Source organism: Papio anubis, chromosome 8, assembly GCF_008728515.1.
Source record: "Papio anubis isolate 15944 chromosome 8, Panubis1.0, whole genome shotgun sequence".
Lineage (NCBI taxonomy): Eukaryota > Metazoa > Chordata > Mammalia > Primates > Cercopithecidae > Papio > Papio anubis.
In genome coordinates, this window is record NC_044983.1 from 108,098,645 (window position 1) to 108,116,979 (window position 18,335).

The 18,335-nt window shown below is 36.0% G+C and overlaps 1 protein-coding gene across 6 annotated transcripts in view; it reads right to left on the reverse strand.

Annotated features, from left to right (window-relative positions):
* CSMD3 (CUB and Sushi multiple domains 3) overlaps nucleotides 1–18,335 on the reverse strand; it is a 1,287,556-nt gene that overhangs the window by 581,176 nt on the left and 688,045 nt on the right. The window lies entirely within an intron of this gene.

Sequence of the window (18,335 nt, forward strand, 5' to 3'; positions counted from 1 at the left end):
GAAAGAGGATAAAATGGATTCACTGCAGAGTAAATGTCCACATTGATAAGGGATTCTAAATTACATATAGAAAGACAGGTTTCCAAAGGAAGAAATTACTGAACGTTTGCCTCCTTTATTGCTAAAACCATGAGGATTGCTGGAAAATTACGTCAGGAAAGTATAAAGTTTCCTTTCATTGTAAAAACCTAAGAGAGTATTTAGTCTCTTGTATAGTGGCTCTACTATGAATACACCAGCAGAAGGCAGTGTGATTGACCCTATCCTGGAAGTGACTATGGCAGCAAAATGCCCTGTGCGTAGTATTTATGAAAAAGTATTCCTCAAGGATTTCTTGACTCTCCTATCATTTCTCTAATCATTTACAGAAAAACTTAGAGGAATTTGTCCCAGTAGGGGAATCTGTAAGTCATCAGCATGTTGATGGTTTGCTGGTAGACTCAGAAACTAAAGAGCAATACAAAACTGACACTTTGGCTTTGTTACAGTTCCTCCTTCAAAAGGGCATAAGCCTTCAATAGACAAATTTCAAAATTGCCAAACCGAGATAAAATATTTGGAGCATCTGTTGATGCTGAAAGGCTTATGTAGGTGTCAGCCATTTTGTAGATAAAATGCTCTTCTACAAAAAAACAATTTAAGGCCGGGCGCGGTGGCTCAAGCCTGTAATCCCAGCACTTTGGGAGGCCGAGACGGGCGGATCACAAGGTCAGGAGATCGAGACCATCCTGGTTAACACGGTGAAACCCCGTCTCTACTAAAAAAATACAAAAAACTAGCCGGGCGTAGGTGCAGGCTACTAGGAGTCCCAGCTACTCGGGAGGCTGAGCCAGAGAATGGTAAAACCCCGAGTATGAGCTTGCAGATCTGGCCACTGCACTCCAGCCTGGGTGACAGAGCGCCAGACTCCGCCTCAAAAAAAAAAAAAAAAAAAAAAACCAATTTAAAACATTTTTGGGACTAGTAGAATATTGTGGACAGTGAAATTCAGCTTTGGTAGAGTGACCAAAACTCTAATGAAATAACTGCATAATAATTCCTCAGATCCTTTGATTTGGTCAGTAGAATTTGAAGAAGTTTTCAAATTAAAATTTGCTACAGTATAAACTTTGGGAATTCCAAATTTTGCAGTCTTTCCACTTGCTTTGTTAGGAAAATAAAGGGGCTACTTTTGGAATTTTAACTCAAAAGTTGGGATTACATGATACACTAATAACAAATTTCTCAGTTTCCTTGGAGGCAGTGACAATGTTGATGACAAGATTCTGTGGCAGTAGCAGATAAACTTTTAAAAAGGCTCAAACCCTTACCTCCAGTCACTTATATGCATGTCCCCCATGCTGTGACAGCTATCTTGGAAGTGCAAAAAATCCAGAACGTGTGGGTATGCCATCAGACCAGTTAATAAGAAGCACTGATCCCAGTGTTGTGCTTAGGAGATGCAATATCCTAAATTGTGTTACTCTTTTACCATATCCTGATCAAACAGATGACCATGATTGTATTATAGTGGTAAGAGAAGTCACTAAGCTCTGATCAACTGATTTGATATTCTTGTCTGTAATGAGACTGAGAAAGGATGGGGCCTGGCTTCAGCTCACCTCTGCTAGAACATCCTTTCTTGCATTCCCCTGATCACAAACCCATACCACTACTTCACTGATACCATACTTGTTCATAGTCATACGAGGAAACTAGAGATTCTATGTTCTTCTTCTGTGCTCTCATAATGGGTAACCATGCCTTTTGTTTAAATAATTCCAGAAAAATGGTCTTAGGAGATTCAAAATCAAACCAAGTTTGCAGTTTCCCACCTTTGGAAGGAATGCTGCACTATTGATTTACAGTCCTGTTGCCACTGGCCAGACCACCATGTGGCCCATTGCTCAAGATAACCATCACAATCAGATACGCTGACCCATGTACCCTACCAGTTATGTGCTGTGCACAGAACAGCCTGTGTACCTTACCCCTGATGTCAAGTGCCATGAGTTACCTAGTAAAGAAATTCCTTACTGGCTTTTTTTGGAGAGCCAGTTGGAGGACCCTGTGACTCTGCTCTCTCCTTTGTGTTTAAGCACAAGCCCTGAAATAAATGCCTTGTCTGGGAAATCTGCTGAGCCTCATGTTAATTTCCATTACATAGGGAGCCAAAGAGCCTGTGGTCTTTAGTAATAATGCCAATTTAATAATATTTACCGGTAGACATGTACTTGGGATAAAAATGGCCCAATTTAAGCTTTTGTATGCTATGGTGACCTCTTACACGACATTTTGGAAGCTTTGCCTAGGATTAAGCTGACACAAGCAGCACAGTTAATAGAAGTTACTAGAGTTGCAATACTTGATAGCTAGGTAGGAAGGTAGGAAGGTAGGTAGGTAGGTAGGTAGGAAATACATGTTTGGTGTCCGTCACATAGGTGAGCAAATTTGGAGAAATAGAAGCTTCTCGTCTTTGAGGGGAAGTAAAATATCTTTTATGGAAAATTGATAGCTGATTTCTTTTTTAGGAAGTGTACAACTGTCCTATCAGATCAGTAATCATTTGTAGAGCTCACATAGAGCAGAATGACACAATTGTTTAATGCAACTATTATAAAGGAGGCTAAAAATATTTGACTGAACTATGAAAATTCCCTAATAAAGTGACCCCTATACCACAATTCTTATTTATTTGATTAATAATGTGTCATTGACATACTCATCTAAGTAACATGGGGACTTTAAAGACCCTAGACTTTTACTGTACTTACATAAAAATAAAATTATTCCAAAAATATTAAAGAGAAGAGCTATATGTCAGAATAATTATTTACAGTCTATTCTTAAGGTACATGTGGCAGTTTTCCCCAACCAGCTTTCCCAGAAACTAAATGGCAGTTGGATTTCACAGAATTAATGTCTACAAAAAGTAAGATATTTTGTCTAGTTATAGTGTATATGATGTTTGGACGGTCTGAAGTCTTTCCATCTTTAAATGTGAATGCTCAAGCTGGGTAAAGTATCTTTTAATACCCATGATTTCCACTTTGGGGCTACAGAAGCATAATGAATCAGAGAGAGGAAGTCATCTTATTTTCACTGTCACCTAGTAATTATGCAATTATTTATAGATTCCTATAAGATGAATGGAACTCATTTGCTGAGATTTAGCAATATACTGGATTAAAATGGCCTAGAATTTTACTGTTACTAATTGTCAAAAATTAGAATGACCTCTGCAAACAAGCATGATATTTTTACCTTTGAACTAATGATTGCCAGACCTATGAATTTCAGTCAGAAATCATATCCTGTGCCCAATTTAACTGAATTCTCTCTTAATCATGTTCATACTCCAAGGTACTTATTTCTTCCTTAGAATCCCTGAGACACAAAATCATAAGGACCTGGAAGGACCTGTGGAAAGAAATTTGCCACCCTATTGACCTGGAGATTCGATTTATCTGAAAGTGTTCCAGAGGTAAGATGAGCTGATCCTGTGCTAGAAGGATCAAGTGCTCTTGATGACCCACATGGCTAGCAAAGTGAAAGAAAATCTCACACAGATTTATGCTTGCCATGTGGAGCCAGCACCTCAGAAGAATTTGACAATAGTTCCTACAACGGACTCAAAACAGATTTTCTAGACAAGTAATTTTGGCTCTGAATTCAACTGAAAGAAGAAATTCCAGGGAGCTTATGCTCATAGACTGCTTTGTTGTCCTATTCACAGTAACGTTATTTCAATTACTTTAAGAACCACATTTTATTAAAAAAATATGTTATGTGTTACACTACTTTTTCTTTGTGTGCTCTTGGTAATAGTTCCCACAGTCACTTATTTCCAAACAGCTCAGAATTGGACTCCCAGTGATCAAGATCTTAATGTTACACTCACCCTAACTAAACTTTAGAAAACTTTAGTTGACTTTCTTTCTGACTACAGGTTCCTGACCTCCCATTTCTTAAAGCATTTAAGTTAAAAAACTTGCAATTATAAATTCATTCTTTGCCCCTTTGGATGTAAATATTCAACAAAGAATATCTTTCTTAAGAATCTCCGAGCCATTCCTTTGAAATGTAATCATTGAAGGAGATAGCACCTGTCTCCCAGTCTCTATGGGAGGATAGGAGCTTAACTTCAACAAGAAACAATTGAAACTCAGATGATCTATATACATTGACTAATCTCTCATCTAAAGCTTTCCAGTGATTTTCCACTAACTCACTCCACTGCTTAAAAACCCTCCCACCTTTTGTTTCCACAAAGTTGAGTTCAGTCTCTCTCCCCTACTGCAATAGTTTTGGAAAAAGTTTTTCTTGTTTAACTTGTCTGGTGCAATTTTTCTTTTACACCAGAATAGGTATGACAGTCAACAGTCCAATTATTGGCAGAGTAAAAGTCAGACCATCTTCTCACTAATTTTTTAATAATCCCAAAGTAAAAGTAACTAATACGTGTCTAAAGAGTTAATCCATAAATTTCAAACATACAGGCACACACACAGTTTTTTTAACTGATTTAAATGGAAGGATGATTTAGAATGAAAAACATCTAATTAACAGACAAACAAATCTGATGTTTATAGGTAAGACTGCAAATGATAGGTCTAATATAAGTTAAGTAGCTTTGGGACACAAGTCTCTCCAGTCCAAATATCAATATATAAACAAAGGTAAATGTCTATTATTTGTAGAGATTTAATTGACTGTCATTATAATTAAATTATTGATTTGGGCTTATGTGAAACCTATAGACTAAATTTTTCCACAAGAATTGTAACAAAGTCATGTATATTAAATATTGGAAGTTCAATCTGTACCCTTAAGAGGTGCCTCAAAACGATACTAGAAAATGATTGTCTTTGTGTCTTCCATCTCCAAAAAAATTGGAAAAATAAAATAAATACTAAAAGTCATAGGCCGGGCGCTGTGGCTCACGCCTGTAATCCCAGCACTTTGGGAGGCCGAGGCGGGCGGATCACAAGGTCAGGAGATCGAGACCACAGTGAAACCCCGTCTCTACTAAAAATACAAAAAATTAGCCGGGCGCGGTGGTAGGCGCCTGTAGTCCCAGCTACTCAGGAGGCTGAGGCAGGAGAATGGCGTGAACCCGGGAGGCGGAGCTTGCAGTGAGCCGAGATCGCGCCACTGCACTCCAGCCTGGGCGACAGAGCGAGACTCCGTCTCAAAAAAAAAAAAAAAAAAAAAAAGTCATAGATTATCTTATAAATGTAATATTACTTAGGTTATTGATGAAAACTCAGAATAAGTTTTTTGGCCCTCCAAAAATATTTCATTTAAAAATTCAGATATTTGGGTTCTAGGGTTAAGTTATACCTTAGTCTTGGTTTAGTAAGATGTCATGAAGATCTACAAAATAATATTCAAATAGCTAATTATTTGAAAGTATAAGCAATGTAGATATCACAACAGTTTATAAAATTAATGGATGATGGAGAATTTTTGTTCATGACTAATCAAGAATCTGCTTGATCTATTCACTATTGGTTCACTTAAATAATATATTTAAAGGTTATTCCTTCAAGGCTAATAATACAATACATTTTTAAATTAATTCTATTATATTTCTGATAATTACCTCACTTTGTATTTTACATTGGATTTGCTATATATTTTGATAACTGCAAACTGTCCAGAGAAGAGTAGAAACAGCAATACAGATAATTACAGTGTTATAAAATAGTAACAAAAAAGAAAATTTCTAAGTATAAACATAAATCTTTGAAAAAATGTAAACATTTTCTTGAAATTATAAAGGTAAGAGAACTTCCGGAACTCCACTTCTCTCTAGAAATTCCTATAGAAAACCTAAAGTTGTAAATGCTTTCTCTTTTTCTTTCAAATATGTGTAAATGTTTTAAAAGCTAAAGAAAACTCTTACAAGTTTTACATTCCAAGAATGTCTTTCTTAGAGGCCTTGGAGCCATCTTTTTCAAACATGAACAGCAAGGAAGATGGTATCCTGTCTTCCTGTTTCACTACTCAGTGAAAGTTAAAGCCTAGGCACTTGGCTCCATTATGTAACTTCTTGATTGTCATAAAGATAGAAGTGTATATTTTTCTTTTGATAAAGACAATTAACATGTGTGTAATGGATTATATCTGTCAAGCTGTATAAAAAGGGTGAGCTTTCTCTTCTTTGAAATCTCGACAGATTGCCTATGATGCAGATCACAATCTGGCTTAATTTTTATTTAACAGAAAAACTGTTTCTTTCCTTTTTACATTTTGTGAAGCAGATTCTTTGGGTTGGTAGGTGATTTTATTTTCATTATATTTTCTCAATACTTGATGTCTCACTGAAAACCCTGTTCTTTGTATAAAACCTCAATGGCCAATTCTTCTCAGCTCCCTCTCAAAGACCTTGGTTTAGATTCAAATGGTAGAAACCTACCTGCTTTGGACAACTTTGTACTCAACCCTGACAGTAAAGAATGCTGTGGGCTGCAGAGGAAAGAGTCATATCATTCTTGTAAGACTCTCAAATGAGTCTTTAAATAGCTGTGTTGCAGTAAGTAGTCAGATATAAGCAGGGCAGGAGAGGGAATTCCCCACACCAGGAATATTAGGTGATCATCAGGTGATGGCCAGGCAGTTATTAAACTATCTATCTAATTGTTGCAGTCAGCCGGAAGGAAAGGCAGTCTCTCAATAGATAGAAATACCTGAAACTGGTGATCAGAGCTTCCTGATAAGATCTCAGGAGTTGGGTGAGTGGGCTTAAACATGTGTGTTAAGAGGTAAAACGCTGGAGTTTAACTGGTAACACTTGACTGGTAAGAGGAAAAATGCCTCAAGTATACATGCATACACTTCAGTAAACACACTAGGCATGTGGCCCATCCCAAGTGCTGGCAGGCCACTGTGCATGCAGAGAGCTCATCCCAAAGAAAACCTGGGGAGAAGAGATGCAACCCCCCTGGAAGCATGCCAACATATAAAACCCCAAGTCAAAGGTCAAACCACACACTTGAATCTCTCAAATCACCTGCTTGGCCCTCTTCCAAATGTACTTTACTTCCTTTCATTCCTGCCTTTAAATTTTTTAATAAACTCACTTCTACTCTAAAATTTGCCTCGGTCTCTCACTCTGCTTTATGCCTGTCTGTTGAATTCTTTCTCCTGAGGAGGCAAGAATTGAGCTGCTGCTGTCTTGAACAGATTTGCTGCCATGAACAGTTGTACTAATATTTAATACATCTTTTTGAATGTATTATTTGTTAATTTAAAAAATGCTTCTGTAATACATGTTCATTTATAGGCTGAGTAACTTCAGTGTTCTTAGTTCATTCTAGTCTGCCTAGTCAGTCACTTCATGCTAAAATGAAAGAGATAAAGTCCTAAATAGGTGCACTCAAAAATGTTTTTCAAGAATTGAAATAGTATGTAAAATAAATAACATAATCTATTACATTTTTATTAGGCTTGTGCAGATGAAAGGCCTTAGCCCACTTCAAAAGTTCATTGAAAAATCAACTCACAATAAGGCAGATTAATAACAGAAAGTGTTGTAGAAAAAAACGAGTTCTTGTCACACGACCAGGAAAGATTGGGCTCACGGACACCTCTAAGTGTTAACGCCTAAGGTTCTTGCCTAGCCACACCAAAGGACTGGTGTGGCGGCTGACCTGCGGCAAGTGAACCGAGAGAGAGAAAAAGCTGTAGGCTTTATTGAACAGAGTGAAAGTACAAAGCTTCCACAGCGTGGAAGGGGTCCCAAACGAACAGGTACCCACAGTTAGATTATGTGATTGCCTTTTAAACTCTTTAAGGCGGGAAGTACGTGGGGCAAGAAGATGTGTCCAGAGTGAGAAACAAAGGCAATTAACCATATGTGACATGTCTTAGATCTTGAGGAAAACCGGAATTGCAACTTAGGTTTTATCTACTTTATGACCTTGCAGCATGGCAAAAGAGATAGGCTCTTACAGGACTTTACAAAGTACGTTCACAAGAAATTGGAATTGGGAGGATAGACAAGTCCCACTGGTCACAGGAAAACAGGCAGTTAACATTCCTTTTAACTTTAGTTTTGAGGAAGGGGGAAGGGAGAGAGGGAGAGAGGGAGAGAGGGAGAGAAGGATATAGGAAAACTTACAGCAAAATGTTCACTGTTTATAGCTTTCTTGGGGAAGAAAACACATGCACAAATCCTGGTGTTAGGAATATTTTAAGCACATATTTTCAATATTATCCATCCAGGACCGAAGTAAGTCCCGATGCAAGAAATGAGTGTGAAAGGAATGAGGCACATCCCCCATATATCTCCCAACTTCCTGAGCCCAGCACAAACACATTCCTCCATATTTCTCTCAAACTTCAGAAAAACATCACCTGGGAGATCTCCGATAAGGAATGCTAAATGTATAATGTTAACCAATTGTAATGCTGTAACTGAGAGAATTACCTTGTTCCCTGTAACTTTACATATCCTGTTTACATCGGGCTATAAAAAGCAAGCACTCGCATTGTTCGAGGCCCTCTTGTATGCTGTGGAATGGAGGGACCAGGTTCGAACTTGTAGTAAAGATCCTTGCTGCTTGGCTTTGACTCTGGACTCTGGTGGTCTTCTTTGGGGAACAAACAGTCTGGGCATAACAGTGAGTTTCACAGCTTTCTGAGCCCCTACTCAACCCAGGAAGTCCAGCTGGCCCCTCTTTTCATAAGGGTGAGTAGAGGAATTTATTGGGCAAAAAGGAAAAAGAAAAAACAAGTCTGCAAACTGAGATAGAATCCTGTGATTCTTCATCTCACCAACTGAATCCCAAGTTGCCATCCAGGGACAGGAGAGGCCAGGCTCCACTCCCCAGCAAATGTGTGCACAAGCCAGTTGGAAATTCTTTGGGGGAACTTTCCCCTTATCTGCCTCTTGCACTTATCAAATAGGCATACACATTTATTTAACTGTGAGCACAAGGAGAATCACAGAGTGATTGCCTGATGTTGCAGTGAGTTCCAGAAGTTTATATACCATCTTGAGGTTACAGAAATAATGGGGACTTGGATCCCGCCAAAACAGATTAGGGGAGGGAGAGAAGAGGAAACTGATTCAGGGGCAATAAATACTTACTAGGGAGAATGATTGAATAGAGGAATAGAAGTTAAAATAACTTGTAAATAGTTCTTTTTGGAATTTAAATGATCTTTGGAGATAGTCATTGTATTGAAAAAGAGTCTGTTTAGGTGTGGTTACATTCTTGGTCTTCTCTCTTATAATGTTTAATGCAATAGCACAAGAACAATTGTTCTCCTTAGTGGGTCAGTCTTATCTTTATGTAGATCTAGGGAAAATTCTCTGCCAGCACTCAATCTCTAAGGCCATTTAATTCAAAATGCTCATTATGACTTGCACTTATAGGCCTATAATCCCAGAACTTTGCGGGGCCAAGGCGAGTGGATCACCCAAAGTCAGGAATTCGGGACCAGCCCGGCCAACATGGTGAAACCACATCTCTACTAAAAATACAAAAATTAGCCGGGCATGGTGGCTCCTGCAATCCCAGCTACTAGGGGGCCTGAGGCAGAAGGATTGCTTGAACCTGGGAAGTGGAGGTTGCAGTGATCCAAGATCATACCACAGCTCAGAATGTGGGCCAATGCAGTGGAAGAATAATGTATTGTTTTTAAAATCAAAATATATAAAGCATTATGGAATAATGGGACTATATAAATGTTAGTTCACTTAGCTGAGTTGTCAATAATTGTTGTTTTAACTTTATTTAGGGACATAGGATTCAGAAGTTTTAATTTGTTGGCTAATAAAAAACTTAATAGGTAGGATAATGTTTGCCATGGGTCTTATTACTTTTACAAATAGATTTCTATATTGAGTTTTATTTTTAGAAAATTGAATTTGAAGGCCAAATCTTTGGCATCCACATCTTTGTATTCAAAGATGGAATATGGATACTTCATTGTATATATTTAAGGCTCCAACCAAGTCTTGCTTATAACACTTAGTATTTGTAGGAAGAAATCCAGCTTATGCTTTTTACTATATTTTCCCCTAATTTCTTCTTCTACAACTACCTTTGAAATGCCTGCTGCAGTGTAAATATTCCTGAGGACAAAAGGAAAAACAACTAAACATTATTTTAGTTCATTTTAAACAATCCAATGTATTCAAAAACAAATACACACATATATAAAACAAAAGCAAGCAACACAGAAGAAAACCCTCTTTTCAGGGAAATCATCAGTGTTTTAACATGAGACATACGTAGCAAAAATCACAATGAGGAAATAATGATGAACCATACAGAACAAATTATTCCTCACATTTAGTCATTTTTTGCCAATAATCAAAATGTCACAGAGATTATTTTCATATTGTGGTCTAAAGTAATTCTGCATTCCAAAGCATATATTTATTATTGCCCTATAGCAGATCATACAGATAACTACATATGAAATCTCATCCACATGATGAGAAAACTACTCCCATCAGTTTGAGTGATTTTCCTGGAAGTGGTATCAATGAGTGCTAAAATCCCCAGGTGGGATTTTAGAGCTCTATAGCTCATGGCGTATCTACAGCTCATGACATATCTACAGCTCATGATTAATATTTGCAAAGACACCCCTTCTGTTGACACATCTCAATAGGTATGTCTTGGAGTAGAATATTTTTTCTTCTTCCTTTATAATTCATGTGAACACCTAACAATATTAACACAAGGTTCTCTGTAAGGCATTTGGGAAAATCTGAGATGAATAGAAGATAATCGTTGCCATCAAAGGATGAGTGTGTGTGTTTGTGAGTGTGCACGGTGAAGGAGGAAAGAGAGGGTGCAAGATAGAGGAAAAGGCAGTAAGAAGACATTTATTTTTCTTGTCTTAATAATTATAACATAAGGGGCTAAGAATTTGTCTGACTGGTCAATTCTCCAAGCCCTTTTTATACTGTGGCAATTAATCTCTAAAAATATCACCTTTTGCCATATTTAGTATATTCTCTTCTTTCATTAACCCATGGTCTTTGTTGGTATTTGTTGAAGTGAAAAGCAAAGTTAGGAAAGTCTAACTCCCTGGATATAGGAGAATTTGTTCAAGGCAAATATCATGTTTACTAGTACGTTACCAAAAGGAGTAGGGCCTAGATTTTAAAAAAGAATGTTGTTGAATAGTTAAAGCAATAGTATGTATTTGACAAAATATAGGGCTCGATGAACTAAGAGCAATGATAGTCATCTATTTGCAAGTCTAATAGAAAACAGAACTATCTTTTCCATAAAGCTGGTAACAATATTGTTTATTAAAATACTATTAAGTTCAATAAATGAAATATTTATTTACAAATTATTGTATTAACCCAGAAGTGTGTGTGTTTGTGTGTTTAAAATAAAAAGGAGAATAATTAGGAAAAAGTGTTTTTAGTCCATACTAACATATTTCTGAGAATGAGATTTGACATTGTACTAACTTATCCTGGAGAAATCAGAATTCCAAAGTGATAGAATGAACCAGGTTTGGATATCTAGACAAGCATTTTTTACCTTCTTTAAGATGTTTGCTCAATTAGAAGTCATCCAACATTAGTGTATACCCACAAAATTTTCAGAGATGTCTTAATAGAAGATAATGTTTTAATCTTTTGTGTTGCATGTTTTCATGCAGTTCTTATAGTGTTACCATGAATCTAATGAATCTAATAGTGACACATGCAAAAGAAAATGCAGAAAAAATGAAAGATTATCATATATCTGGTAGAATTAATGTCTAACCCTCTTAGTCTGCTGTATACAGATGAAAAGGGTAGACTAACAATCAACATCTCCTGGAGAGCTGGACGTAATCTCAAAGCCAGTAATTGCACTACCATCATTGTTAGATCTCTCCAATAAATTATATACATTTCCACTATCAGATGAATTTCTACATAAGAGTAAAAATAGCACACAAGAAAGAATCTGTGAAAAAAATTAAAATTCTTTTGATATCCTGTAAAATATTAAAGTATTATTATTCAAATCCTTTATCTGAATTATTACCAAATATCAAGTTCATATTTTGATCTCTATTGACTTTTGTCACTAGACGACTCTGAAGTTGCCAAGAATAAATGCTATTTCAAACTTTGGGAAAAAACATCCTCCAGGTAACTCTATTGGTGTGACAATGAACACAGAGATAGAGATAATAGAGATAAACAGAGAGAGAGAGAGAAAAGATAAAATGGGCCGTAGATATGGCACAACAAATGACAGATGCAATCAATCTCTGAATTGTGAGTTTAAATTTGCAGTTTAAATTTTCATCATTTTAGAAATTTTTATCTTTATGGCGAATTTAGCAAGAATATGATGTCCAATTACAGTGCTTTATTGCTAAGTAATTTTATTGGTCATAACTTTGTAATGAATATTTCCTTGGAGCTAAAGCCTCAAGGTGAAAAGATATCACACATTTCAATTATTTTTAAGTTAGCAAATTACAAAAAATATGCTTTATACTTCATAAAATGAAATTTGTGTAATTATTATTTTTTAAAGCTTTGTAACTGATGTATTTTTTGCAGGAGTATTTTAGCTATTGAATATGTTATGACTCTATGAACTTTTTTTTTATGGAATAGAATAAGTAATTTGATTTTACCTTTTAGAACCTAAATACTGAAACAAAATGAAACACAAAAAGTCATATATTTACAATACTTAATACTTTGACTGAATTAGAAAATGTTAGAATGTTCCATAGCTTGTCAAATATATATCAAAGTGATACATTATGTGCTTATTAAAATAATTAGAACATAATAATTGAATATAGGCTGAAGTTATCTTCTAATAAAAGACTTTTAAATATTTTGATAGGAGATGGCTTCTTCTTTTGGCTATGTGTTCTCACTTTCAGCCATTCAATCTTTTTAAATCAATTTACTTGTAAAATAATTTTGGTGCCAAAATTAACTCTCTAGCACATGAATTAAACTTAAAAAGCAAAAAGGAGTTCACAGATAAGTAAAGAGATTGCTGAATAAAATGTCTAAATGAAAACTAGTTTTAACTGTTAGAAAAGCATCATTTAAAATACATTTCTTTCAACTGAGGTTTTAAAATACATTTTTGAAAATTTGCCATGCCATGTATTTAGTACTGTTTTGAAATGTGGGTAAGATGGGCCTCTTCTCTGATTCTTTCCCTGTAGAAAGCCCTGCTCTGACCTTTCTCCAGTTTAACTCTTTTTCAGGAATGTGCCTGCCTGGCTGAAATCTGTGTCCCTCCTCCGTCACCCTTTGAGACCCTACAGTTGTTTCCAGACAACGACATGATAAATACAGAAACTGGGTGTTACCTTTCAAAATTTCTAGAGCAATTTGAAAGAGTAATTTTATGTCAGGTGAATTTCATCATGAAAAATAATGAGATTGTATTTATTATATTTTATTTCTTTTTTCTATAAACTTATTATAAAAGTATCAGTTCAAGAAAAATCAGAAATAAAAATCAAATCTATTTTACTGTTTGTTTGTGAAGCACTGTTCTAGAACACACAGGTATGTGGTACCCTGGAATTCCCTGTTACTAGAACCTGCATAGGCCTTTTTTCCAGGTCCATATCCCACAACTTGAACACACACCTCACCTGTGCATCTCTAGGTGCAATGAGAGGCTGTTTGCAGGGTGGGTGGACAGTTTGAACATGCAGGCTAGGTTGACATGGGTTGTGATGAATGGAGTTGAAATTGAGAGGAGAGGGTGGACAATTGGCCTCTGGGGCTGGCAGATAGACTTTCCAATGCCTCCACATTCCAGCAGAGAAATCATACAAGTCTTAAAATTCAGGTTCACTCAAATTTATGTCAACTTCTTTGGTGAATATAAATCCAGGTAATTCTGCTATCACAGAGTCTTAGAGTTCAAAGAAACTTTTGATTCAACTCCAAGTCTGTAAAATCTCATTCTTTTTTATGGCTGCATAGTATTCCATGGTGTATATGTACCACATTTTCTTTACCCAGTCTATTGTTGATGGGCATTTGGGTTGGTTCCATGTCTTTGCCATTGTAAATAGTGCTTCAGTAAACACATGTGTGCATGTTCCTTTTAGCCAGTCAGCCAGTCCTATTAAAACATCTGTAGGAGGTGGGCCCAAGTCAAGTTCTGTCATATTTATCCCTACTTGAGGAAAAGATAGTTACATTTTCAGAGAAGTATAATTTTGTTTCTGAGGGAGAACAGCAAGTTTGAGAAACACATTTTCTGATGATGAATGGAAGAATATAGAACAAAATTAGGAATCACAGATTTTTAAAAATTAATATAATTTCTTAGAGTGAGGACACTGTATATGATGAAGTACTTATAATTTGATAGACTACACAAACTAATTACAATATGACAACAGTCATGTGGGAATATAAAAAAAATGTAACACTGTTTTCTTTAATTTTCCTAAGAGCAGAAGAAGAAAACTCAGCTATTTCCATTTGACTGTTCACTTGGGATGTAAAAGCATGTCCCATCAACATAGTTCTTTTTTCTGGTTTTATGCTGTCTAGCTAATTTTGGCATCATCTTCTTCAAAAAATTAGTTGCAGTCTTATTTCACTTACTTAATTATCCACTCCCTCTAGCCTCATCTGCTACTTGATCTCAATTATTTATTATAGAATTAAATTCATTTTAAAACATTTTCATTCCTGCTCTCCAATGTAAAAGAAAAGAAGGGTGTCATCTGTACTTAATAAAGAGAACATTTAGAAGTCTGACAAAACCAATAATAAAAAATATAGTAGATTATTTGAGGCACTTGACATCAAATGAGAATGGATTAAACCCTATGAGAAGTAGGTATGAACAAAGTGAAAGGTTTGGTATGCTTACACAGAAGTGTCATTTGATTAAGAAAGAGCTCAATTGTTAATTAATTACTATATTTAAAATACATAGGTGTTTTCCTTTCACTGCCTAAAAACTGTATAGTAAGGACCAGTGCCCTCTTTTTGAGTTTTACAAAAACGTAATATACATAATTACAAAAAGGGCTAAATCTGAATTTGTCTGTGTGCCTGCTAGTCTCATAGTTTTATGATTGTTTAAAGATAATTGATTTTTAAAAGAATTTTCCTAGCTTTCTCACACTCTCACTAAAGGGCAAATTTGCATCCATTGAATGAACAGCCTAAAAGGTATTGGTTGTGGAATGAGGCATGAGGCCTTTTTGTTATTATTATTATTTATTTATTTTACTTTAAGTTCAGGATACAAGTACAGAACTTGTAGGTTTGCTACATAGGTATACATGTGCCATGGTGGTTGATGCACCTATCAAGCCATCATCTAGGCTTTAAGCCCCGCATGCATTAGCTATTTGTCCTAATGCTCTTCCCTCTTCCTCCACTCACCACCACCCCAACTAGCTCTGGTGTGTGTTGTTCTCCTCCCTGTGTCCATGTTGTTCAATTCCCACTTATGAGTGAGAACATGCAGTGTTTGGATTTCTGCTTCTTTCTTAGTTTGTTGAAGATGATGGCTTCCAGCTTCATCCATGTACCCATAAAGGATATGATCTCATTCCTTTTTTATGGCTGCATAGTATTCCATGGTGTATATGTAGCATATTTTCTTTATCCAGTCTATCATTGATGGGCATTTGGGTTGGTTCCGTGTCTTTACCATTGCAAATAGTGCTTCAATAAACATATGTGTGCATGTACCTTTATAGTAGAATGATTTATATTCCTTTGGGTATATACCCAGTAATGGGATTGCTGGGTCAAATGGTATTTCTTGTTCTAGATTCTTGAGGAATCACCACACTGTCTTCCACAGTTGTTGAACTAATTTACATTCTCACCAGCAATGTAAAATCATTCCTGTTTCTCCAAGCTTCCCAGTATCTATTGTTTCTTGAATTTTTAATAATTGCCATTCTGACTGGTGTGAGATAATATCTCACTGTGGTTTTGATTTGTATTTCTATAATGATCAAAGATGTTGAGTTTTTTTTTTTTTTTTTTTCATGTTTGTTGGCCACAAAAATGTCTTCTTTTGAGAAGTGTCTGTTCATGTCCTTTGCTCACTTTTTGATGGGGTTGTTTGCTGTTTTCTTGTAAACTTTTTTAAGTTCCTTGTAGATTCTCAGTATTAGACCTTTGTCAGATGGGTAGATTGCAAAAATGTTTTCCCATTCTGTAGGTTGCCTGTTCCCTTTGATGATAGTTTATTTTGCTGTGCAAAAGCTCTTTAGTTAATTTAGATCCCATTTGTCAATTTTGGCTTTTGTTGCAATTGCTTTGGGTATTTTTGTCATGAAGTCTTTGCCCATGCCTATGTCCTGAATGGTATTGCCCTGGCTTTCTTCTAGAGTTGTTATGGTTTTGGGTTTTACATTTAAGTCTTTAATCCACCTTGAGTTAATTTTTGTACAGGGAGTAAGGAAAGGGTCCAGTTTCAGTTTTCTGCATATGGCTAGCCAGTTTTCCCAGCACCATTCATGGAATAGGAAACCCTTTCTCCGTTGCTTGTTTCTGTTAGGTTTGTTGAAGATCAGATGGTTGTAGATGTGTAGTGTTATTTTTGATATCTCTGTTCTGTTCCATTGGTCTATTTGACTGTTTTCGTACCAGTGCCATGCTGTTTTGTTTACTGTAGCCTTGTAGTATAGTTTGAGGTCAGTACCATGATGCCTCCACCTTTGTTCTTTTTTCTTAGGATTGTCTTGGCTATACAGGCTCTTCTTTGGTTCTGTATTACATTTAAATTAGTTTTTTTTTTTTTTTTTTTTTTAATAATTCCTTGATGAATGTCAATGGTAGTTTGATGGGGAGAGCATTGAATCTATAAATTACTTTGGGTAGTATGGCCATTTTCACAATATTGATTCTTCCTATCCATGAGCATGGAATCTTTTTCCATTTGTTTATGTCCTTTCTTATTTTCTTGTGCAGTGGTTTGTAGTTCTCCTTGAAGAAGTCCTTCACATCCCTTGTAAGTTGTATTCCTAAGTATTTTACTCTCTTTGTAGCCATTGTAACTGGGAGTTCACTCATCATTTGGCTGTCTGCTTGTCTATTGTCGGAGTATAGGAATTTTTGTGACTTTCGTACATACTTCTGTATCCTGAGAGTTTGCTGAAGGTGTTTACCAGCTTAAGAAGTTTTGGGGCTGAGAAAATGGGATTTTCTGAATATAGAATCATGTCATCTGCAGAGACAATTTGACTTACTCTCTTTGTTTCTTTCTCTTTATTTCCTCTCTTTATTTCCTTCTCTTCCACCATCCTATGTTGAATAGGAGCGGTGAGAAAGGGCATCCTTGTCTTGTGCCAGTTTTCAAAGGGAATGATTCCAGCTTTTGCCCATTCAGTACAACATTGGCTGTGGGTTTGTCATAAATAACTCTTATCATTTTGAGATATGTTCCATTAATACCTAGTTTATTGAGAGTTTTTAACATGAAGGGGTGTCAAATTTTATTGAAGGCCTTTTCTGCATCTATTAAGATAATCATGTGGTTTTTGTCATTGGTCCTCTTTTGTGATGGATCACATTTATTAATTTGCATATGATAAACCAGCCTTGTATCCAAGGATGAAGCCAACTTGATTGTGTGAGATAAGTTTTTGATGTGATGCTGGATTCAGTTTGTCACTATTTTATTGAGGATTTTTGCATTGATGTTCATAAGGGATATTGACTTGAAGTTTTCTTTTTTTTGTTATGTCTTTGCCAGGTTTTGGTATCAGGATGACGCTGGCTTTATAAAATGAGTTAGGCAGGAGTCTCTCCATTTCAGCTCCTTGGAAGAGTTTCGGAAGGAATGATACCAGCTCCTCTTTGTACCTGTGGTAGAATTCGGCTGTGAATCCATCTGGTCCTGACCTCTTTTTTGTTGGTACTCTATTAATTATTGCCTCAATTTCAGAACTTGTTATTGGTCTATTCAGGGATTTGACTTCTTACTGGTTTAGTCCTGGGCGAGTGTATCTGTCCAGGAATTTTTCCATTTCTTCTAGATTTTCTATTTTATTTGCATATAGGTGTTTATAGTATTCTCAGATGGTGGTTTGTATTTCTGTGGTAGTTTGTATTTCATTTTTTATTGTGTCTACTTGATTATTCCCTCTTTCCTTCTTTATTAGTCTAGCTAGTGCTCTATTTTGTTACTTTAAAAAAAACAACTTCTGGATTCATTGATTTTTTAAAGGATTTTTCATGTCTTTATCTCCTCCACTACTGTTTTGATCTTAGTTATTTCTTGTCTTCTGCTACTTTTTGAATTTGCTTGCTCTTGCTCCTCTATTTCTTTTAATTGTGATATTAGGGTGTCAATTTTAGATCTTTCTAGCTTTCTTATGTGGGCATTTACTGCTATACATTTCCCTCT